Below are 16,165 nucleotides of genomic sequence, written 5' to 3' on the forward strand. Positions count from 1 at the left end.
TCGGTACTAGTAGTTTGTCTCAGTGATGACCTAGTCCTACCCTTTATACATGTTGTCATGTACAAGCACGACCGCGGAAAACAATAGTACTGACGCCCGGAGGAGCCAAGAGCTAGAGTTGAAGTTTCGAATGGATGCCCTGATTCAGGGATAAAGTCATAATATACACACAAGCACCCATATGTACTAGTACTCACCGAGTTATTGGCATTGGCCACACTTCCAGTGGACTTGCGAGCGAGCCCTCCTTGTTGCTTCCGAACTTGGTCTGCCGAAAACGATAAGTTCTACCGCTGCCAACATTGTGGACAATTTCGAAGAGATACTTCCCTGTAGCGTGACGCCTAAAAACGTCCTGACATTCTATCCTCATCCACTAGCAAAAATAATGGCTGACAGGACGCCTTTGCCGTGCGTAAAGCGTGACTCCTAAAAACGTCCTGACATTCTATCCTCATCCACTAGCAAAAATAATGGCTGACAGGACGCCTTTGCCGTGCGTAAATCGAGGCAGAAGTACGAAAAGCACCCACGGCTATAGAATCTGGCGGGAACACTGATCAATGAAAGTTAGGAAGAGTTCAATGTGCACCCAGTCTACGCGTTGGATAACGAAAACAACTGGCAGTAACTAGAAGAAGTACTGCTCTACACCCTGGTCCTAAGAGATCTTCCCTGTGAATTGCGCGCAGGCTGCTATGCAATGAAGTTAGTTAGCGCTGTTCACACGTGTGATTAGACATGGTTATCATTTTACCGTTCACGCTATTTCGACGGTCGGCCTGCACCGTTTTTGTGTGTGTACACATGGCATTTTACAGTTCACGCGCTAGATCCAACGGCACTTGTACCCCAAACCCAAAATACCGTCGGTTTTGTACCGTTTCTACGATAGAAAGCTCTTTTTAGCGGGAGAACGAAACGGTAAGATTCCAACTAGGGTTACCTCACACGTCTATCGTTGCGTCAGGAGTCAGGACTCAGAAGCCGAACTGCTAACCGTGTCTCGAAAACACATCAAAAACAGTAGACTCGCCCTCTACACGCCGACCGTTGAAAATAGCGTGAACGGTAAAATGCTAACCATGGCTAATCTTCCACTATTGCGAGTGTGATCGTCGTGGTCTCACACAGAATGATTTCCGTGCAGCTTTCATGCTTGGCGCTCTATTCTCGGTCTGTGGGTAGAAAGAATGGAGGGTAAAGTAAGTTTTAGTCCCATGTCACCATGGTATTGAGATCACACTACTAGATCCGTGTGATACCACGTGACAATGATGACACGCTGCCTGTACGCGGGAAAACATCACACGTTTGAATAGCGCTCTCCTCTTGGATTGGATTGGTTTATTTAATGTCGAATAAAAAACAGGCAGTGTTGCCTTTTTACATGAGATCGACTACAGGCACACAACTGTAAGGAAAAAGGAAAGGATTAAAGAAAAAGAAAAATAGCGTAGGATTTAAGACAACAGAGGAAAGATTACATAATTATTATTTGATCAGTGAGCAACGTTTAAAATAAATTAAAAAATTTCACGGTTCGCGTGAGACTCGGCTGGAAGCCGAGTTTTCCGCATCCGCCGTGGGAACGCCACCACCCTCTAGGATCAAAGGCAACGTTTAATGGTCAGTGAATTTTCAGGTGGGATATGACAGCGATCCGGAATTGACCTGGTTTCTCCAGTGATCGTATAGATGGAGGCAACTTATTCCAGAGAGCGGGACATTGATATGAAGGGCTGTGCGTGGCGGCGGCAGATATGATCCTCGGGAAAGGAAGCAGGGGAGGTGTGGTACAGAGGTGTAACGAGGTGATGAAGAAGCACACTACAGTTATTATGAATTACACGAAAGGTTAGCAGGAGGAGTTTGCGGCAATACATTGATTACAGGGGTTGAATGCTGAGGGCCTCAGGCGTTCATAAAGAGGGGCAGTTGCAGACAGGAAGGGAGCGGAGCATACAACATGCACAGGTCGCTTGAGAAGTTTCTCTTGCAGTACCTTCCTACGTTATATGGGGGCTCTACAGGTTTCAGGGCTAGCGGTGTTATCCTATAGAACCCCCACATTCTCACACAGCTTTTCATACAGCGCTACAAGACCCACCCTCTCCTGGCATATATACTGGCATGCCCATCCTCATGGTGCCTGATGATTGCGAGAGCATGAAACTTGATGTAGCAGCAAACAAGCCTTGATTGTCATTGTTGTTCTGTGTGTAGGTACATGCACAAAGAATGCCGTTACCGTGACAGGACGATAAAGACACCAGTTGATAGCATGACAATGCGGTCTAGCTGCAATTCGAAGAAGCAAAGCAACCCACCACGCAACGTGGGTGGGTCAGCAATATCAGAGATAAAGAAATGGGAAGCTTTGCGACAACCATCGGCATTATTTGTCACTGTGGGACTTAGCTTGTGCACATTTCCGCTGCGCTCACCTTCTCCTCATTGGTCCTTCCACAACCTTGAACCTTCCAAGCTGGAAGGCTGTTGGCGTGCGCACTGGATCTGTGTGATACCACGTGACAATGATGCAACGTTGCCAGTACGGGAAAACATCACACATTTGAACAGCGCTCTGCCCAAGCTGGAAGGCTGTTGGTTTGCGCACTGAAGATGTGTTTAGGCTAGGCCTCAGATCGTTGAATGGCTCCGTAGCTCGTCAGTTTTGTGCTCTGTTATCGTACTTTCTGATGACTTACTAGTATGATCCTGTTATACAGTCGTGGATAGTTGCTTCCTAATTCGTTTCGATGTGATTTCTTCTATTTTAATTCCACCAAATTATGCCAATATCTCCTTAATTTCCAGGTTTTGTATGCCTCGATCTATTTCCTTAGTCTATCCTCGATTTAATAACTGCTCCCTCTACATAAAGTGGTCATTTCATTCTTCTTGCAGGAGATCCCCTCGACAGGCCCAAAGCCTTTGGGAAATCCTTTAAAAATATAATAAAATACAAATAGGAAGACTGCTGTACCACCCGCTCTTTCCTTTTTTTCCTTTTTTCATTTCTTTTTGTTTTCTTGTCCTTCGCTTTCTTGTAATAGGGCCACCTGCCCATTGGAATCTGCGAATACATATTTGTACTTCTGAAGTACTTTGTTCCCATGTTCGTCTACATGTCGTCGCCTCGACTCCATGGTCGATCCAGCCACTGTATAAGTACAAATTTTCGTTTGGAATTAACTTCCGCTCCCTAGTATTCTCCATGCTCTTGTGTTTTCAATTTCAAATTCGAAAAGCTACGGGCGGCCATCGGCTTTTACACGTCACTACCAGACCCGTAGCTCTCCCGGGTAGTTGGCATAGGTGGAGGGTCTGGACTTGATGGGCAGTCCAGGGAGGGGTTATGCTTCGGCCGCTTTCGCCCCGTCGGGCCAGCATCTCTGCTTGTGATAAGAAGGTTTACAGTCTGAAGGGGTATCAACCCGTCAGACCGGGTGTAGCGCTTTGCTACGGTGTGGTGACGCTGGGCGTCTAGTGTACTGGCAGGTGAGCGCCAGAGTTTTGGGACAGATGGGCATCCCAATGTTGGCTGACAGATGGGCGTCAGCCAAAATACGGCAGAATGAGGAAAGTAATTCGCACCAAAAAAAAAAAAGCCGTCTCGACTGTTTTTTAGGCAGTGACGGAGGAAGTAAAAGGAGAAAAAAAGAAGAAGAAGATTTGGTCAAGTAAAATAAACAACAACAACAACAACAACAACAACAACAACAACAACAACAACAACAACAACAACAACAACAACAACAACAACAACAACAACAACAACAACAACAACAACAACAACAACAACAACAACAACAACAACAACAACAACAACAACAACAACAACAACAACAACAACAACAACAACAACAACAACAACAACAACAACAACAACAACAACAACAACAACAACAACAACAACAACAACAACAACAACAACAACAACAACAACAACAACAACAACAACAACAACAACAACAACAACAACAATAGTCCATCAGCCAAGAACTCAGAAGTCGTCAAATTCAAGCACCCTGTTGCACTTAGAAATCGAATACTTGATTTTGGCCTCAATGGGGAGTTTAGGTACCCTGTACACCGAATCCGCAAATAAAAAGAGTAAACGACTTGCACGCTCTGCAGGGGGAAGCCGACAAAGTGACCATTTTTGGCATTTCATCGACAGCCATTGTTGTGACCTAAACCCAATCTTCAATCAGTGCCATGCGCGTTTCAGGAATGAACTTTCAGATTTTTGTGAATTACGGGAAATATCTTGCAAATCGAGAAGTTTTGCAGTGTAAACCATTGCAGTTTCCGTATTACACGTGTGCCTGGATTCAAATTACAATAAAATTGTTGTTCGCATACTTGTAGAGTGTTGTTCCATTACACTTCTCTTTCACTGTTCTATTTAAATTGAGCATGCGAATACATACCTTCAGGAAGATTACAATGAGCTAGTATTGAACATCATCCACCTTCGGGTTTCCGAAGTGTGCACCCCGAGTCATGTCAAGCAGGTTTGAAGCGTAGTTTTTACTGTTTGGCAAAAGTGATCTACGCTTCCACCCTGAATGGAATCACCCAGGGAAGGTCCTGATCCCTGGAAAAATAAGGAACGTGGAGAGCTAAAAGTAAGGAATCTGCGGCGATGGATGTTGTACATCGAGTGAATGCCCTGCAGTTCTCTTCTCCATTACGACCAACTAGCAAACGCCATGGCTCTGGATGCTGACAGGAAACAGTTGAAATAAAGGCAAGGCTGCTTTGAACCTGTTGCAACCAGGTAGTAGTACAGTTACAGTTGTACTACTTCGAAGTACTATCTACCACACTCGAGATCACCCAAAGAATAAAGCGATTGAATTCAAAATCCCAAAAATTGTTGGGGATCGTCTGAAGCATATTCAAGCGAGGTACAGTCGGGCTTGATGACTGATCAAAGCCCTCGGGCTGGTCCCTTGGGCTTTGATCAGCCATCAATCCCTCTGTACCTCGCTTGATTATCTACTTGATACCATTGTAGTTGCAAACAAGTAACTACAACAATTGCAGTACAATACTCAATAGCAAGAGTCCACTCTTGACAATAGTCATGTAGTTTTTTGAATTAGTTATTTGAAAATGGTGAGCATCTTCATCTTCTTCCCGGTGCGCATGTACACATATTTTTTGAATCTGTACGTGCTCCAAGCCAACTCACCTCTGCTCAAATCGACGGCGATTTATTTCGCGATTTTAGGTCGATCGCCACGGAAAACCACACCAAACGTTGACAAAACTCCACGTTTTTCACTGAAGACGCATTGGATTTCCTGATAAAACGGATGGAAAACCTCGTAATGGCTGATGAAGAAGAAGAAATTTGTCGAACTTCCAAGGCGCACTGTAAAAGGAGTGCAAGAGTTTCGCCAGGGAAAGTAGGCAGGTCGGATTCAGTGATGCTTTTGCTGTCGATTGATGTCAGTTCCAGGTGTTCGATTTGTAAGTGCAACAGGGGACTCACTTTGGCACCACTGGCTGATGGACTACAACAACAACAACAACAACAACAACAACAACACAACAACAACAACAACAACAACAACAACAACAACAACAACAACAACAACAACAACAACAACAACAACAACAACAACAACAACAACAACAACAACAACAACAACAACAACAACAACAACAACAACAACAACAACAACAACAACAACAACAACAACAACAACAACAACAACAACAACAACAAGGAAAGTAATTCGCACCAAAAAAAACTGGTGGGTAAAAAACCGTCTCGACTGTTTTTAGGCAGTGACGGGTACGGAGAAAGTAAAAGGATAAAAGAAAAAGAAAAAAGGGAAGCGACTGCCACTGTGGACCAATGCCTGGGTTTGAGCAAAAACGGTGAAGGCTAAAAAGTTCTTCAGGGTGGGAGCAGGCCAGTACTCAGCGTAGTGCAATATGGACGAGACTCTTGTAGTGAAGTTGTGGACGAGACTGTTGTAGTGAAGGTGTGTTGTGGCATCGTGCAATTAAACAGCAGCTAGGTGCAGCGAAAGCATACAGCGAATAGCAGCGCGCAGTGTTGTGGTTCTGTGCAATAGTAGCTCTATCCGGCGAAAGCATCTATAGATAGACTCGCTCCAGCGCGGCGCAGCACAAGCAAGTAGACTAGAAAGAAAAAAACCCGAACGAAGGCTCGACTTGGTTGGCGAACACCCACCCCCGGCCCTTTAGCTCGCTGGGTGGCTGTCCGCCAACCAAGTGCCAACAAACTGCCTCTCGGGGACTTTTAAAACAGTGGCCAGTCACGTCAAGCCTTCTCACGCCGCCTCAGCCAAATAACGTAGCTTAATTGGCGCTGTTTTTCCTTACAACAGCCCAATGCTCGTGCCAAACCGTCCAGGCTGCTGGAAATGGCTCCTCTAGCCCCACCTCCGCTGTGAGGGCCTCGACTTCCCAGGAATTCTTCATACACTCCTGTTTGAGGTGGCGATACCGTGACAGCTTCTTCTCCCTGGACTGGAGGATGCGATCTTCGCTACACACCGTGAGTTCCAGCCAAAGCACCCTTCTCAATTTCTTCGAGAAGAGAACTATGTCTGGACGGCACGTGGTAGGTGAAATAAAGTGTGGGAATACTAGCCTCTCGTCCAGATCTGAAAGAAGCTGCCCATCATGTGATCCCGACAAAAAACCATCGCTCAGACCTTTCCGCTTAGGTAACTCGCCACGGGGGGTGTTTTGACCCGGTTTACGGAAGGTAATGTATGTACCGTTATTTTTTATTTTATTTATTTATTTATTTGTTTATGGATTCCCCAAAGGCCGAGGCCTAAGTCGAGGGGGTCTCCGTTCATGGTTTACTGGGAATATACCTGCAAAATTATAACATATAGATTTAGAAGAGGAAGGGTTATAACAAATGCGTACTGTAGAAATCAGCAATAACATTCGTAAATATGTTACAGGAACTCTGGAAGGAATGAAACCAGCGGGTTCAAAGCGGGTGTTGGCAAAGATGGTACGGACACGAGACACCAAGCAATGACTATTTTGGGTGGTTCTAATGTCAGTGGGGAGAGAATTCCAGCTGGCAGCGGTGACAAAGAGGAAAGTGGCACACGAGTAGGTGTTCGCCCTGGCAGGCGGGACAAGTTGGAGAGGGCGCCGCGCGCTGGTGGAGAGACTATAGCCCAGCTCCATAACTCCGTTAGTGGGAGTTTGCTCTGTATTTGACGACTTTTGCTTTGCTGATACTACTTCTGTCATGAATTTACTGATTTGTTTGAGGACGTTGTCATGGCGCCAAGTGTACCTTCCTTGATGGAGTGAGGAAGGGCAGGCGGTGAGAATGTGCCTCAGTGTTGATGTCCGCTGACAAAGAGGGCAATTCTGGTCCACAACAGAGTTGCCCCATCGTCTCAGATTGTCGGGCGAAGGCAGCGTATTAAGTATCGCGTTGATTTGGAACGATATCGTCCTTCCATAGCCCTCGTATAAGAGTTTCCGCCATGATGGGGGGGGGGGGCTTTGATCAGGGTTTTGATGGTTTTGTCGTACAGTTGCCCCTGACAGCGGGCTTTGATGGTTTTCTCGTGCGAAGGACTAAAGGGACCCTCACTTAATTTTTACCGGCTTTCCCGGCAAAAACACATTTTGACACGCGTGTGTGCTGGACGTCTGGGCGTGCATGACCAGACGTGTGAGCTGGCGGACACAAGTGAGAGCCAGGGAGTCGTCAAGTACTGGCTTTGGATTACTCCCGGCCTGGCGAGAGCATGCATGTCCAGCTGGCGGGAAAGGGAGCCTGCAATTGTTTTGTAGATCGATGGTTGAATGGTGGATCTACACGATGTTTGTTTTGATGTTTTGATACTTGTTGTAATGGTTGGTGATCTTGCAAACTGTTACTGTGACTTTTCCAACTCCTACTGATATACCTTGTCAAATCAGATGCCCTGTAGTAGTAGTCTTGGCGGAGGCAGCTTCTCATCGTAGAGTACCGTTAAAACTTAAAACATGCGCCAATGGAAGTTGCTTCAGCTCCTTCTCTGCCATGATCAAGATGCTACACAGGTCCTCCATCGTGGAGTCGTATCTTTTCCAGTGCACATCAACAGGCAAGTTCGTGTGTTCCGCGACAAAGTGCAGTGGATCCATGCATCTCCAGGGCCTGAATCCCTGGAGAGAAGCCACTCACCTTGCGAGAGCAGTAGCGAGTGTATGTGCAGTTCCTCACCGTAAAGTAACGTTAGAACATGCACAAAATGTAAGCTGCATGCCTTCACGTCTCGCTTCAGCTCCTTCTCTGGCATGATCACGTTAGTTGCTACAGACCTTGCAAGCTGATTCCATACACCACTGCCTACCCGCCGACAACTAGCTTCTCGCCACCCTTTCCAGTTGCAATGGCCACTTGCTCGGACAGCACCGAACTACCTACTGAGGTCATTCCCCTACACCCTCATTGCGGCATGGAACGACATTCCTGAGCAAGTCATCCCGGAACCTCCGGCATCGAAGGGAATGCAGGCCTTCAAGTCTCGCATTTGTCAGCACCTGATGCGCCAGGATTGGTTGTGGGTGACAGCATTCCATGGCTAAATTTGACGATGTTCCATTCTCCGGTCCCACAACGATCACCTTGTCTTCACCCCACTGAACTGTACCTTGCTCCCTAGAGCTCTCGAATCACCTCGGTGCAGGATGTTTTGCGTTAATGTTTATTTCTTCTCTTCCTTCCTTTTTGCTGCTTTTCGTGGCCCCTTTCTCGCTGATCCAGTGCCTGCACACTACTCTGCCTGGCAGCAGCTCCGATCTAACTTCTCCGTATTGCCCCCCCCCCCCACTGAAAGCAACGCAGCTGTTGGTCCAGTGCCATAGTTTCCTGAACTAATCTGGCACTCACTCACCCCCCTCCCCCCCATCTCTCTCTCTCTCTCTCTCTCGCCCTCTCTCTCTCTCTCTCTCTCTCTCTCTCTCTCTCTCTCTAATCTGGCACTCACTCACCCCCCCCCCATGTCTTCCTCTCTCTCTTCCTCTCTCTCTCTCTCTCTCTCTCTCTCTCTCTCTCTCTCTCTCTCTCTCTCTCTCTCTCTCTCTCTCTCTCTCTCTCTCTCTCTCTCTCTCTCTCTCTCTCTCCATCATTGTCTGGCTCTCAGGTTCCCACTCTTCACACACAGTCTTTCTTCTCTCCCTTTCCCCCATGGGGCGTGATGTGCGCCTTGATGTCGAGACCATTGGTCGGGGGAGCGCACTTCACCTCACCGGCACAGCTCAATAGCACCTACACGCCCTTTGTAGTCTATGTTCTCTTGATGTTGTTGTTGTTTTAATCTTCCATTCTATGATCTATGTAGGCATATGTGCACTTTCATTTAAAAAAAAAAAGGTTATGTCTGTCAGCTAGCTACAGCAACAATATCCTCTTCATGAATGTTCAAAACTATTTTCTCGGATCAAAATCAGCTCTCCACTGTCTACAACGCAGCATGATCGCATGTGCATGGGCAGGATCGGACTGTGATGCAGCTCTCCTGGAAGGAAGCAAAGTTCTTCTGTCGCCAATGCCATCGCTTGTCAGTGTCACTCCAGAAAAAACTTCAGAAGCTACGATTTCAACGCATTCCAGTCTGCCTCCGCCAAGACTACTACTACCTTGGTGTTATTGTTGATAATGAGCTCTCCTGAGATGGCCACGTCGACCACACCATTCGCCAAGCGACGCTCCATTGGTACGCTATGGCGCTCACGTCAAAGCTTGACAGTCTCCTCGAAGAAGCTATTTTATCATGCAATGATCATGTCCAGACTAACATACGCGTCCAATGCAATCTATCCGTCTCTGATGGCCAGAAACATAGACGCCGTCACTCGAATGACGAAAGCTGCATTCCGTGCCTTCTTTGGCTTTCCGCCGTGGACTTCCTCTGCAGGGCTCTTCGAGAGACTCTGTCTTCCTACCCTCGAGGATGCCCTGGCAGCGAAAATCCTAATATTCGTTCGATGCTGCATTCATGGCCGTTCAAGTGTCCTGTTTAGGAATTACTGCGCCAGAACACAGAGTGATCGCACCCGTGGAGCTGACCAAATTTCAGGTACCCTTCTGGCCCGGTCCTTCTGGTCGAGGCACGATCCAGTTCATTGGTGCCATTCTCTGGAACAAGACACCGCCCATGATGCGCTGTGAACCTTGTCACGCCCATTTCTGTGCTCTCTCGAAAGCGTCCAAGTATTCAAAATAGGTCACTTTTTTATCTGGTCACCGATGGTCAATCCTTCGGTCAGTTACGTTTTCGGTTTTCAACAGGGTTCTTTTTCCCGCAGATCTATCTGTAACCTATTCAGTTACCTTCGGTGACTTCTTTCACTTGTGATTTTTCTCCTCCCCTCCCCTCCCCATTACTATTATTATTATTATTATTAAATTTGTCATGTCGCTCGCATGTATAAAAGAAGGCGCCACCGCCTGTTTGTGTTGCGACTTTAAATAAAATTCAACAACAACAACTTCTACTACAGGGCATCTGATTTGACAAGGTATATCAGTAGGAGTTGGAAAAGTCGCAGTAACAGTTTGCAAGATCACTAACCATTACAAGTATCAAATTATCAAAACAAACATCGTGTAGATCCAAAATTCAACCATCGATCTACAAAATAGTTGCAAGTTTCCTTTCCCGCCAGCTGGACATGCATGCTCTCGCCAGGGGGAGTAGTCCAATGCCGGTACTTGACGACTCCCTGGCTCTCACTTGTGTCCGACAGCTCACGTCTTGTCGTGCACGCGCAGACGTCCAGCACATATGCACACGCGTGTCGAAATGTGTTTTTTTGCCGGGAAAGTCGGTAAACATTAAGCGAGGGTCCCTAGTAGGAAGAGTGCATTTTGTTTATGGACTCTTGCATATTTATCAACCATAAGTACAGCTGCAGTGGTGTCTTCAATTATTTCCTTCTCCCGAGTCAAGCTCCGTTTGAAGAAATCTAAGAAGAAGATTGCCTGATGAGTCCAGCGGGGACGAAACGTACAGTCTGTATCGGCTATAGAGTGACCGGATATAAGAATATATCGGCTACAGTAATATTGGTACGAAATATCAAAAGCAAAGCTACGTCTCGTTACGGCCTAAATGCTATTTCATTTTTGGCAGCAGACAGATGGAACATGCTTCCACCTGGATGTCGTCAAGCTAAGCCCCTTTCTGCATTTGTCACAAGCACCAAGTCATTCCTAGGGTTCCCAGTAAAAAGGCAACGCCTGTTGGGAGTTCCCTAGTAAAATAATAAATTCTACTACTACTACTACTAAAAACGTATTTTGCCCAGTACAAATATCACTATAACCAATATTATCGGATGTAATGATATACATGTATCGGATATTATGATGGCAACAAATAATCAAAACATGCATAACACACTATATTATAATCGGCTATAGTGATAACTTTAAAATACATGTTGCAATAATATCAAAGGCCCTATTTTTTTACTTTCTTCACGTTGCTTATTTTTATAGTGATACACGTACATGTACATAACAGAATTTTTTTATGGAAATGCGGGCACTGTCAACTATGCAGCGTGCTCATTTGTGAAAACGCCAGGCTAGCTGGAAGTATTTCCTTGCCTTTCATGTTTCGATCGAAAAAAGAGAAAAATCGATCGTATCGCATAATATAATAGTGATGGATCGGTTATAGTGATAAAATCACGGAAATCAAAAGGGTACGCTATAGCCGATACAGACTGTACGTCGCAATCGAGCTATGTCGTTACTGTGTCATCATCTATGTGCCATGCGCTACTTGATGTACCAGCCTGCTATGCCGGATACCGCCAGCCATACATCGACCAGGCGCCAGGCGCGAACTGATGGTGGTGGTGGTGAGAAGGAGAGCTCTGTGCCAGAACTTTGCAGCCTAGAGAGCGTGTGTGGGCAGGCGTGTGTTTACCGCCATATTGCCAGGTGTGTCTTTACCACCATATTTATCGACTCTTGCTAGTAGTCCTTATACCGTAGTAGTCCTTCGATTTTCTCGTACAGGTTGCCCCTGACAGCGGGCTTTGATGGAATATCAAAGCCCGCTCTCCGAGGCTGCTGATTGGTCGTAACCTAGCAAAGGGCAAAGGGCACGTGGGTCGTTTGAAAGTAAGTTCCGGTTCAGATGGTGAACCGCGCGCGCGGGACTCGCTCGTGTGCCACCTGGCAGTGCTGATCACAAGCACGCATGCGCAGCTATAAAAAAAAAAAAACACACAAAAGGCACAACGGAGGTTTAGAATTGTCGCAACTCAGAGTTTCTTGCTCAATGCAATCATCAGGCGACTACCACATGTTCAGTGGGACTTGTCCAATATAACGCATAGCCTAGCGATAGCTGGCTGGTGTCTGATTCAGCACAGAAAATATTGCCATGATGGCTGCGTGGATGGTCGCCTAGGTGAGGGAGCTATTACAGTATTAGCGCAGAAAGTATTATGTATAGATTGCTATTGGATATAGAAATGGAAGGCGTGAATCTCAGGGCGCGTTTGGTTGGTACGAACTAGAACAGGATTCACCAGAACAGCGCGTTTGGTTGGGACTGCACCTGTTCTGGGTCAGCCAGAACATGTTCTGCTTGCTCCGGGCTCGAGGCCGGAGCAGACCGAGCAGTTTCACTTTTTCACAGTGAAACCTGGCGGGAACATCGATTTTGGTCCCAGATGATCACGTGCATACGCTTTTGGGTTGGTTTCGTCGTACCGTACAAAGTGACCATGGTGACCCATACACATTTTGAAGAATGCACCAAGTTTGGCACATTTTTCCACAAAAATGTGCTCTGTTTCTGGAGTACCGTTTGGTACATGGTTGGCATGAGGCTGCTCCATGTGCAACAGCTGTTCGATCCTGTTCTAGATCGTACCAACCAAACGCACCCTCAGTCTGTCATTTCGCAGTACACTGTATGTTTGTTTTGCAAGTGCACGCAGGTGTGTATGTGCATGTACATGATTGTACAATGTATGTGTGTGTGTGTGTGTGTGTGTGTGTGTGTGTGTGTGTGTGTGTGTGTGTGTGTGTGTGTGTGTGTGTGTGTGTGTGTGCAGTATGTGTGTATTGGGGTGGTTGCACACCTGTGATTATGTCACGGCTGCACTGTGGCTTTTGAGTAGGAATTTGTTGGCGTGTCGGCATTTAGATACAAGCTCATTCCTCTTGTTCAGTAGCGTTGTCTTGTCCGCGGTGATGATCTGTAGCTTTTCCTCTTGGCAGAGGTTGCATCGCTTGCTGATGTTGCTGTAGGCTCGGCGTTTCTTCATGATGGACCATCTGATGGATGTCTGCTTGCCTTTCTCTTTCATTTTCCATGTGTATTTCGAGAGTTCGGTGGCATTCTCGTACTTTGGGTGGCGCATAGACGATGTGTGGTTGTTGAAATGGTTCTTGAATGCTGGCTCCGTCGAGCTGATGTAGTGTTTGATTTGGTCGTTGTCTTCTCTCGCGATCTCGGGTGACTTCCGCTTGGTAAATGACATTAATTTTGTTGCCTGACACTTGCCACCGAGGGGGCAGTTGGGCTTGACACGGCAGTTTGTTTGTTTGTTTGTATACTTTATTTGAATTCGCTAATCCAAACGAGCACAAATGCTCAATGACAAGGCAGCGAATATGTTATTATGTTACAGGGAAGTTACAGGGTAGGCCAGGCTTCGGCTGTTCCAGTATTTGTTGTTGTTGTTTGTATTCTTTATTTAGAGTGAGAAGTCCAAAACAGGCCCTAGCCTAATAGCAATGGTCCCACTAAGTATACGCTTGTTGTGGCCGCTGAAGAATGCCCACACGTTGGGCATATACGAATAACTAATTTTCACGGTATTCAAATTGAAGATTTTCGCCAGCCTCGAGCCTCTGGGGAAACTCCGCTGGCTGAAGGCAGTTTTCCTCCTTGTAAAATAATGTAGCTAGCTGCACCTGATACGAAATTTAGAAAAGCGATCCTGTCAGCTTTTCTATTATTGTGTTCACATGGCAGAAAAAACGACATCGCTATGCTACGTAAGTTTCTACGTAAGGTGCTCGGTATTTCACTTAGGCTACGTAAGTCTCTACGTAAGGTGCTCGGTATTAGATCTACCAACGCGTGGTAGCCGTGTGCTGTGCACGTGCACGGCAGACATTGTGTTCAGTGCATGCAGTCCGCGGATCCGTGTTCGGATGTGCATGCGCGAGGAACTTCCTTCTTTGGAACTGCTTCTTGCATGAGCTGTTTCGGATATTTCGTCTCATGGCCTGGCTTATTTCGTTTCGGCGCTGCTGAGACCTCCTTTCGCGGAATATTACTCAATGACAGGTGAGTTGACCAGTTGCCTTTGATTCATTTGCTTGTGTTGACTCTTTCATTCAGGAAAAGTGTGCTGATTTTGGGGCGGAATGCAATAAATAATGGAAAAGTTGACAGGATCTCTTTTCTAAATTTTGCTTTTCTGCTGCCGAGCTGCGAGGCCTCCTTTTACGGAATACTCGATGACAGGTGATCTCTAAGTTGACCGGTTTCCTTTGATTCATTTGCTTATGTTCACCTTTCATTTACGGAAACGTGTGTTGATTTTGTTCGGATTTAGATCCATTTTTATCTCTTTGCCCTTGTCTACAGTGTGCGAAGAACGCGAGTTCAACTTCTTGACGGTAAAGCTGTGTTCACAACTGGCGCGTGTACGCGTGAAACCACGCGTTTGTGCGTATTTTTGCTGGCTTTTGGGGCGCCATGCGTACGGAAACGCGCCGAAATGGAACTTCCAACATGTTGGAATTTTCAGCGCGTATCAGGCACGTATCAGCGTACATGCCAGTCACTTTGACTGGCGGGGTCAACAAATTAGTACTCGAAGGTGTCGCCCGTGCTAAATACGACTCGGATTGCTGTTTTTTGTGAAAGGCTGAGCGCGCGTTTGGGGGCGCATGAACCGCAAGCGTACCGCGTCCACGCGCCAGTTGTGAACACAGCTTTAGGCTTATGTCAGATGTGTTGTCGAAATACTCATTATTCATTGTACATTGGTACGTTACAAGTAAGGCACTGGTCAGTGGCATACTATCGTTGGCAGTTCCCAATCTGGAGGGAAAGGTTCAAGTACCAATTGACCGAGTTTGCAAAATAAATTCGCATATCAGGGGAAATCTCTATTGTGGAGAGGTTCAGTAACTTGTTTGTTTCATACGAAACAAGCCAATGGGTGCAGTCTCGTCTCGTGAAAATCTCGTACTTGTATGATTGGATTTGTTTACTCAAGTCTGGGCTGTTTGATTTGTGAGTACCGCCGAGATTGCACTTCCCCAAATAAAGTATCGTGCCGCCAAAGCAAGAATTACGATCTGCAATCTGTTTGTAGTACCTGTAAGCAGGGAGTAGTAAAATACAGGGAGGTGACACGAGCATGTACGGCCAGTTTGACGATTGCCTCAGCACCGTTTTCACCCGGCGGGTGAGATTGGGGTACTATGGGTACCGAAGTGTGTAGACACGCGCGCGGATCAGGATTCTCTCGATCAGGGAGTAGTAAAATACCTACCGCCAAAGAGACTCCTACTGCAGCCCGTAGAAACTCAGCGCTGAGAATTTCCAACAATTGTCTGCCTTCACAAAGTTTGGTAGTCGACCAAACTACCACTATGTCAGCAGGATAGAAGTCCAGCAAGAGTGGTATCACTTTGCGATATATCCCTGCGTGCCGTAGATTTTTCCTGTGTCGATACAAGCTGTTTACGACGACGTAGCCCGCATTTCAATCCTTGACAAACTTGGGAACATTTCATTCCGAAAAGTGAACTCCCGAATCTCTAGCATACCATAATATGAAATGCTCATCATCACAAAGAAGGTAGAGAAGTACTGGTTGATCACAACTGAGGAGAAATTAGGGGCGATCGTGTGGTGTCCTAGAGATTTTTTCGACTTCAAAATCTGTGCACTCGCTTTTCGTCTCCAATCGTACACGTATTGTTCTCAAGGAAATCACCTTCCTTCTATTGCTCCATGCCGTCGATCGGGACGATTTTCGGAAGGGTGGTACCTTTCCATATGACGATGACACAGATGTATCACAAGAGCAAAACAAATGCTGTTCCATGAGATGGATAGACCTTTTCACGGAATTAGTTCTTCGACAAATACTC

This window comes from Sycon ciliatum, chromosome 3 (genome assembly GCF_964019385.1).
Source record: "Sycon ciliatum chromosome 3, ocSycCili1.1, whole genome shotgun sequence".
Classification (NCBI taxonomy): Eukaryota; Metazoa; Porifera; class Calcarea; order Leucosolenida; family Sycettidae; genus Sycon; species Sycon ciliatum.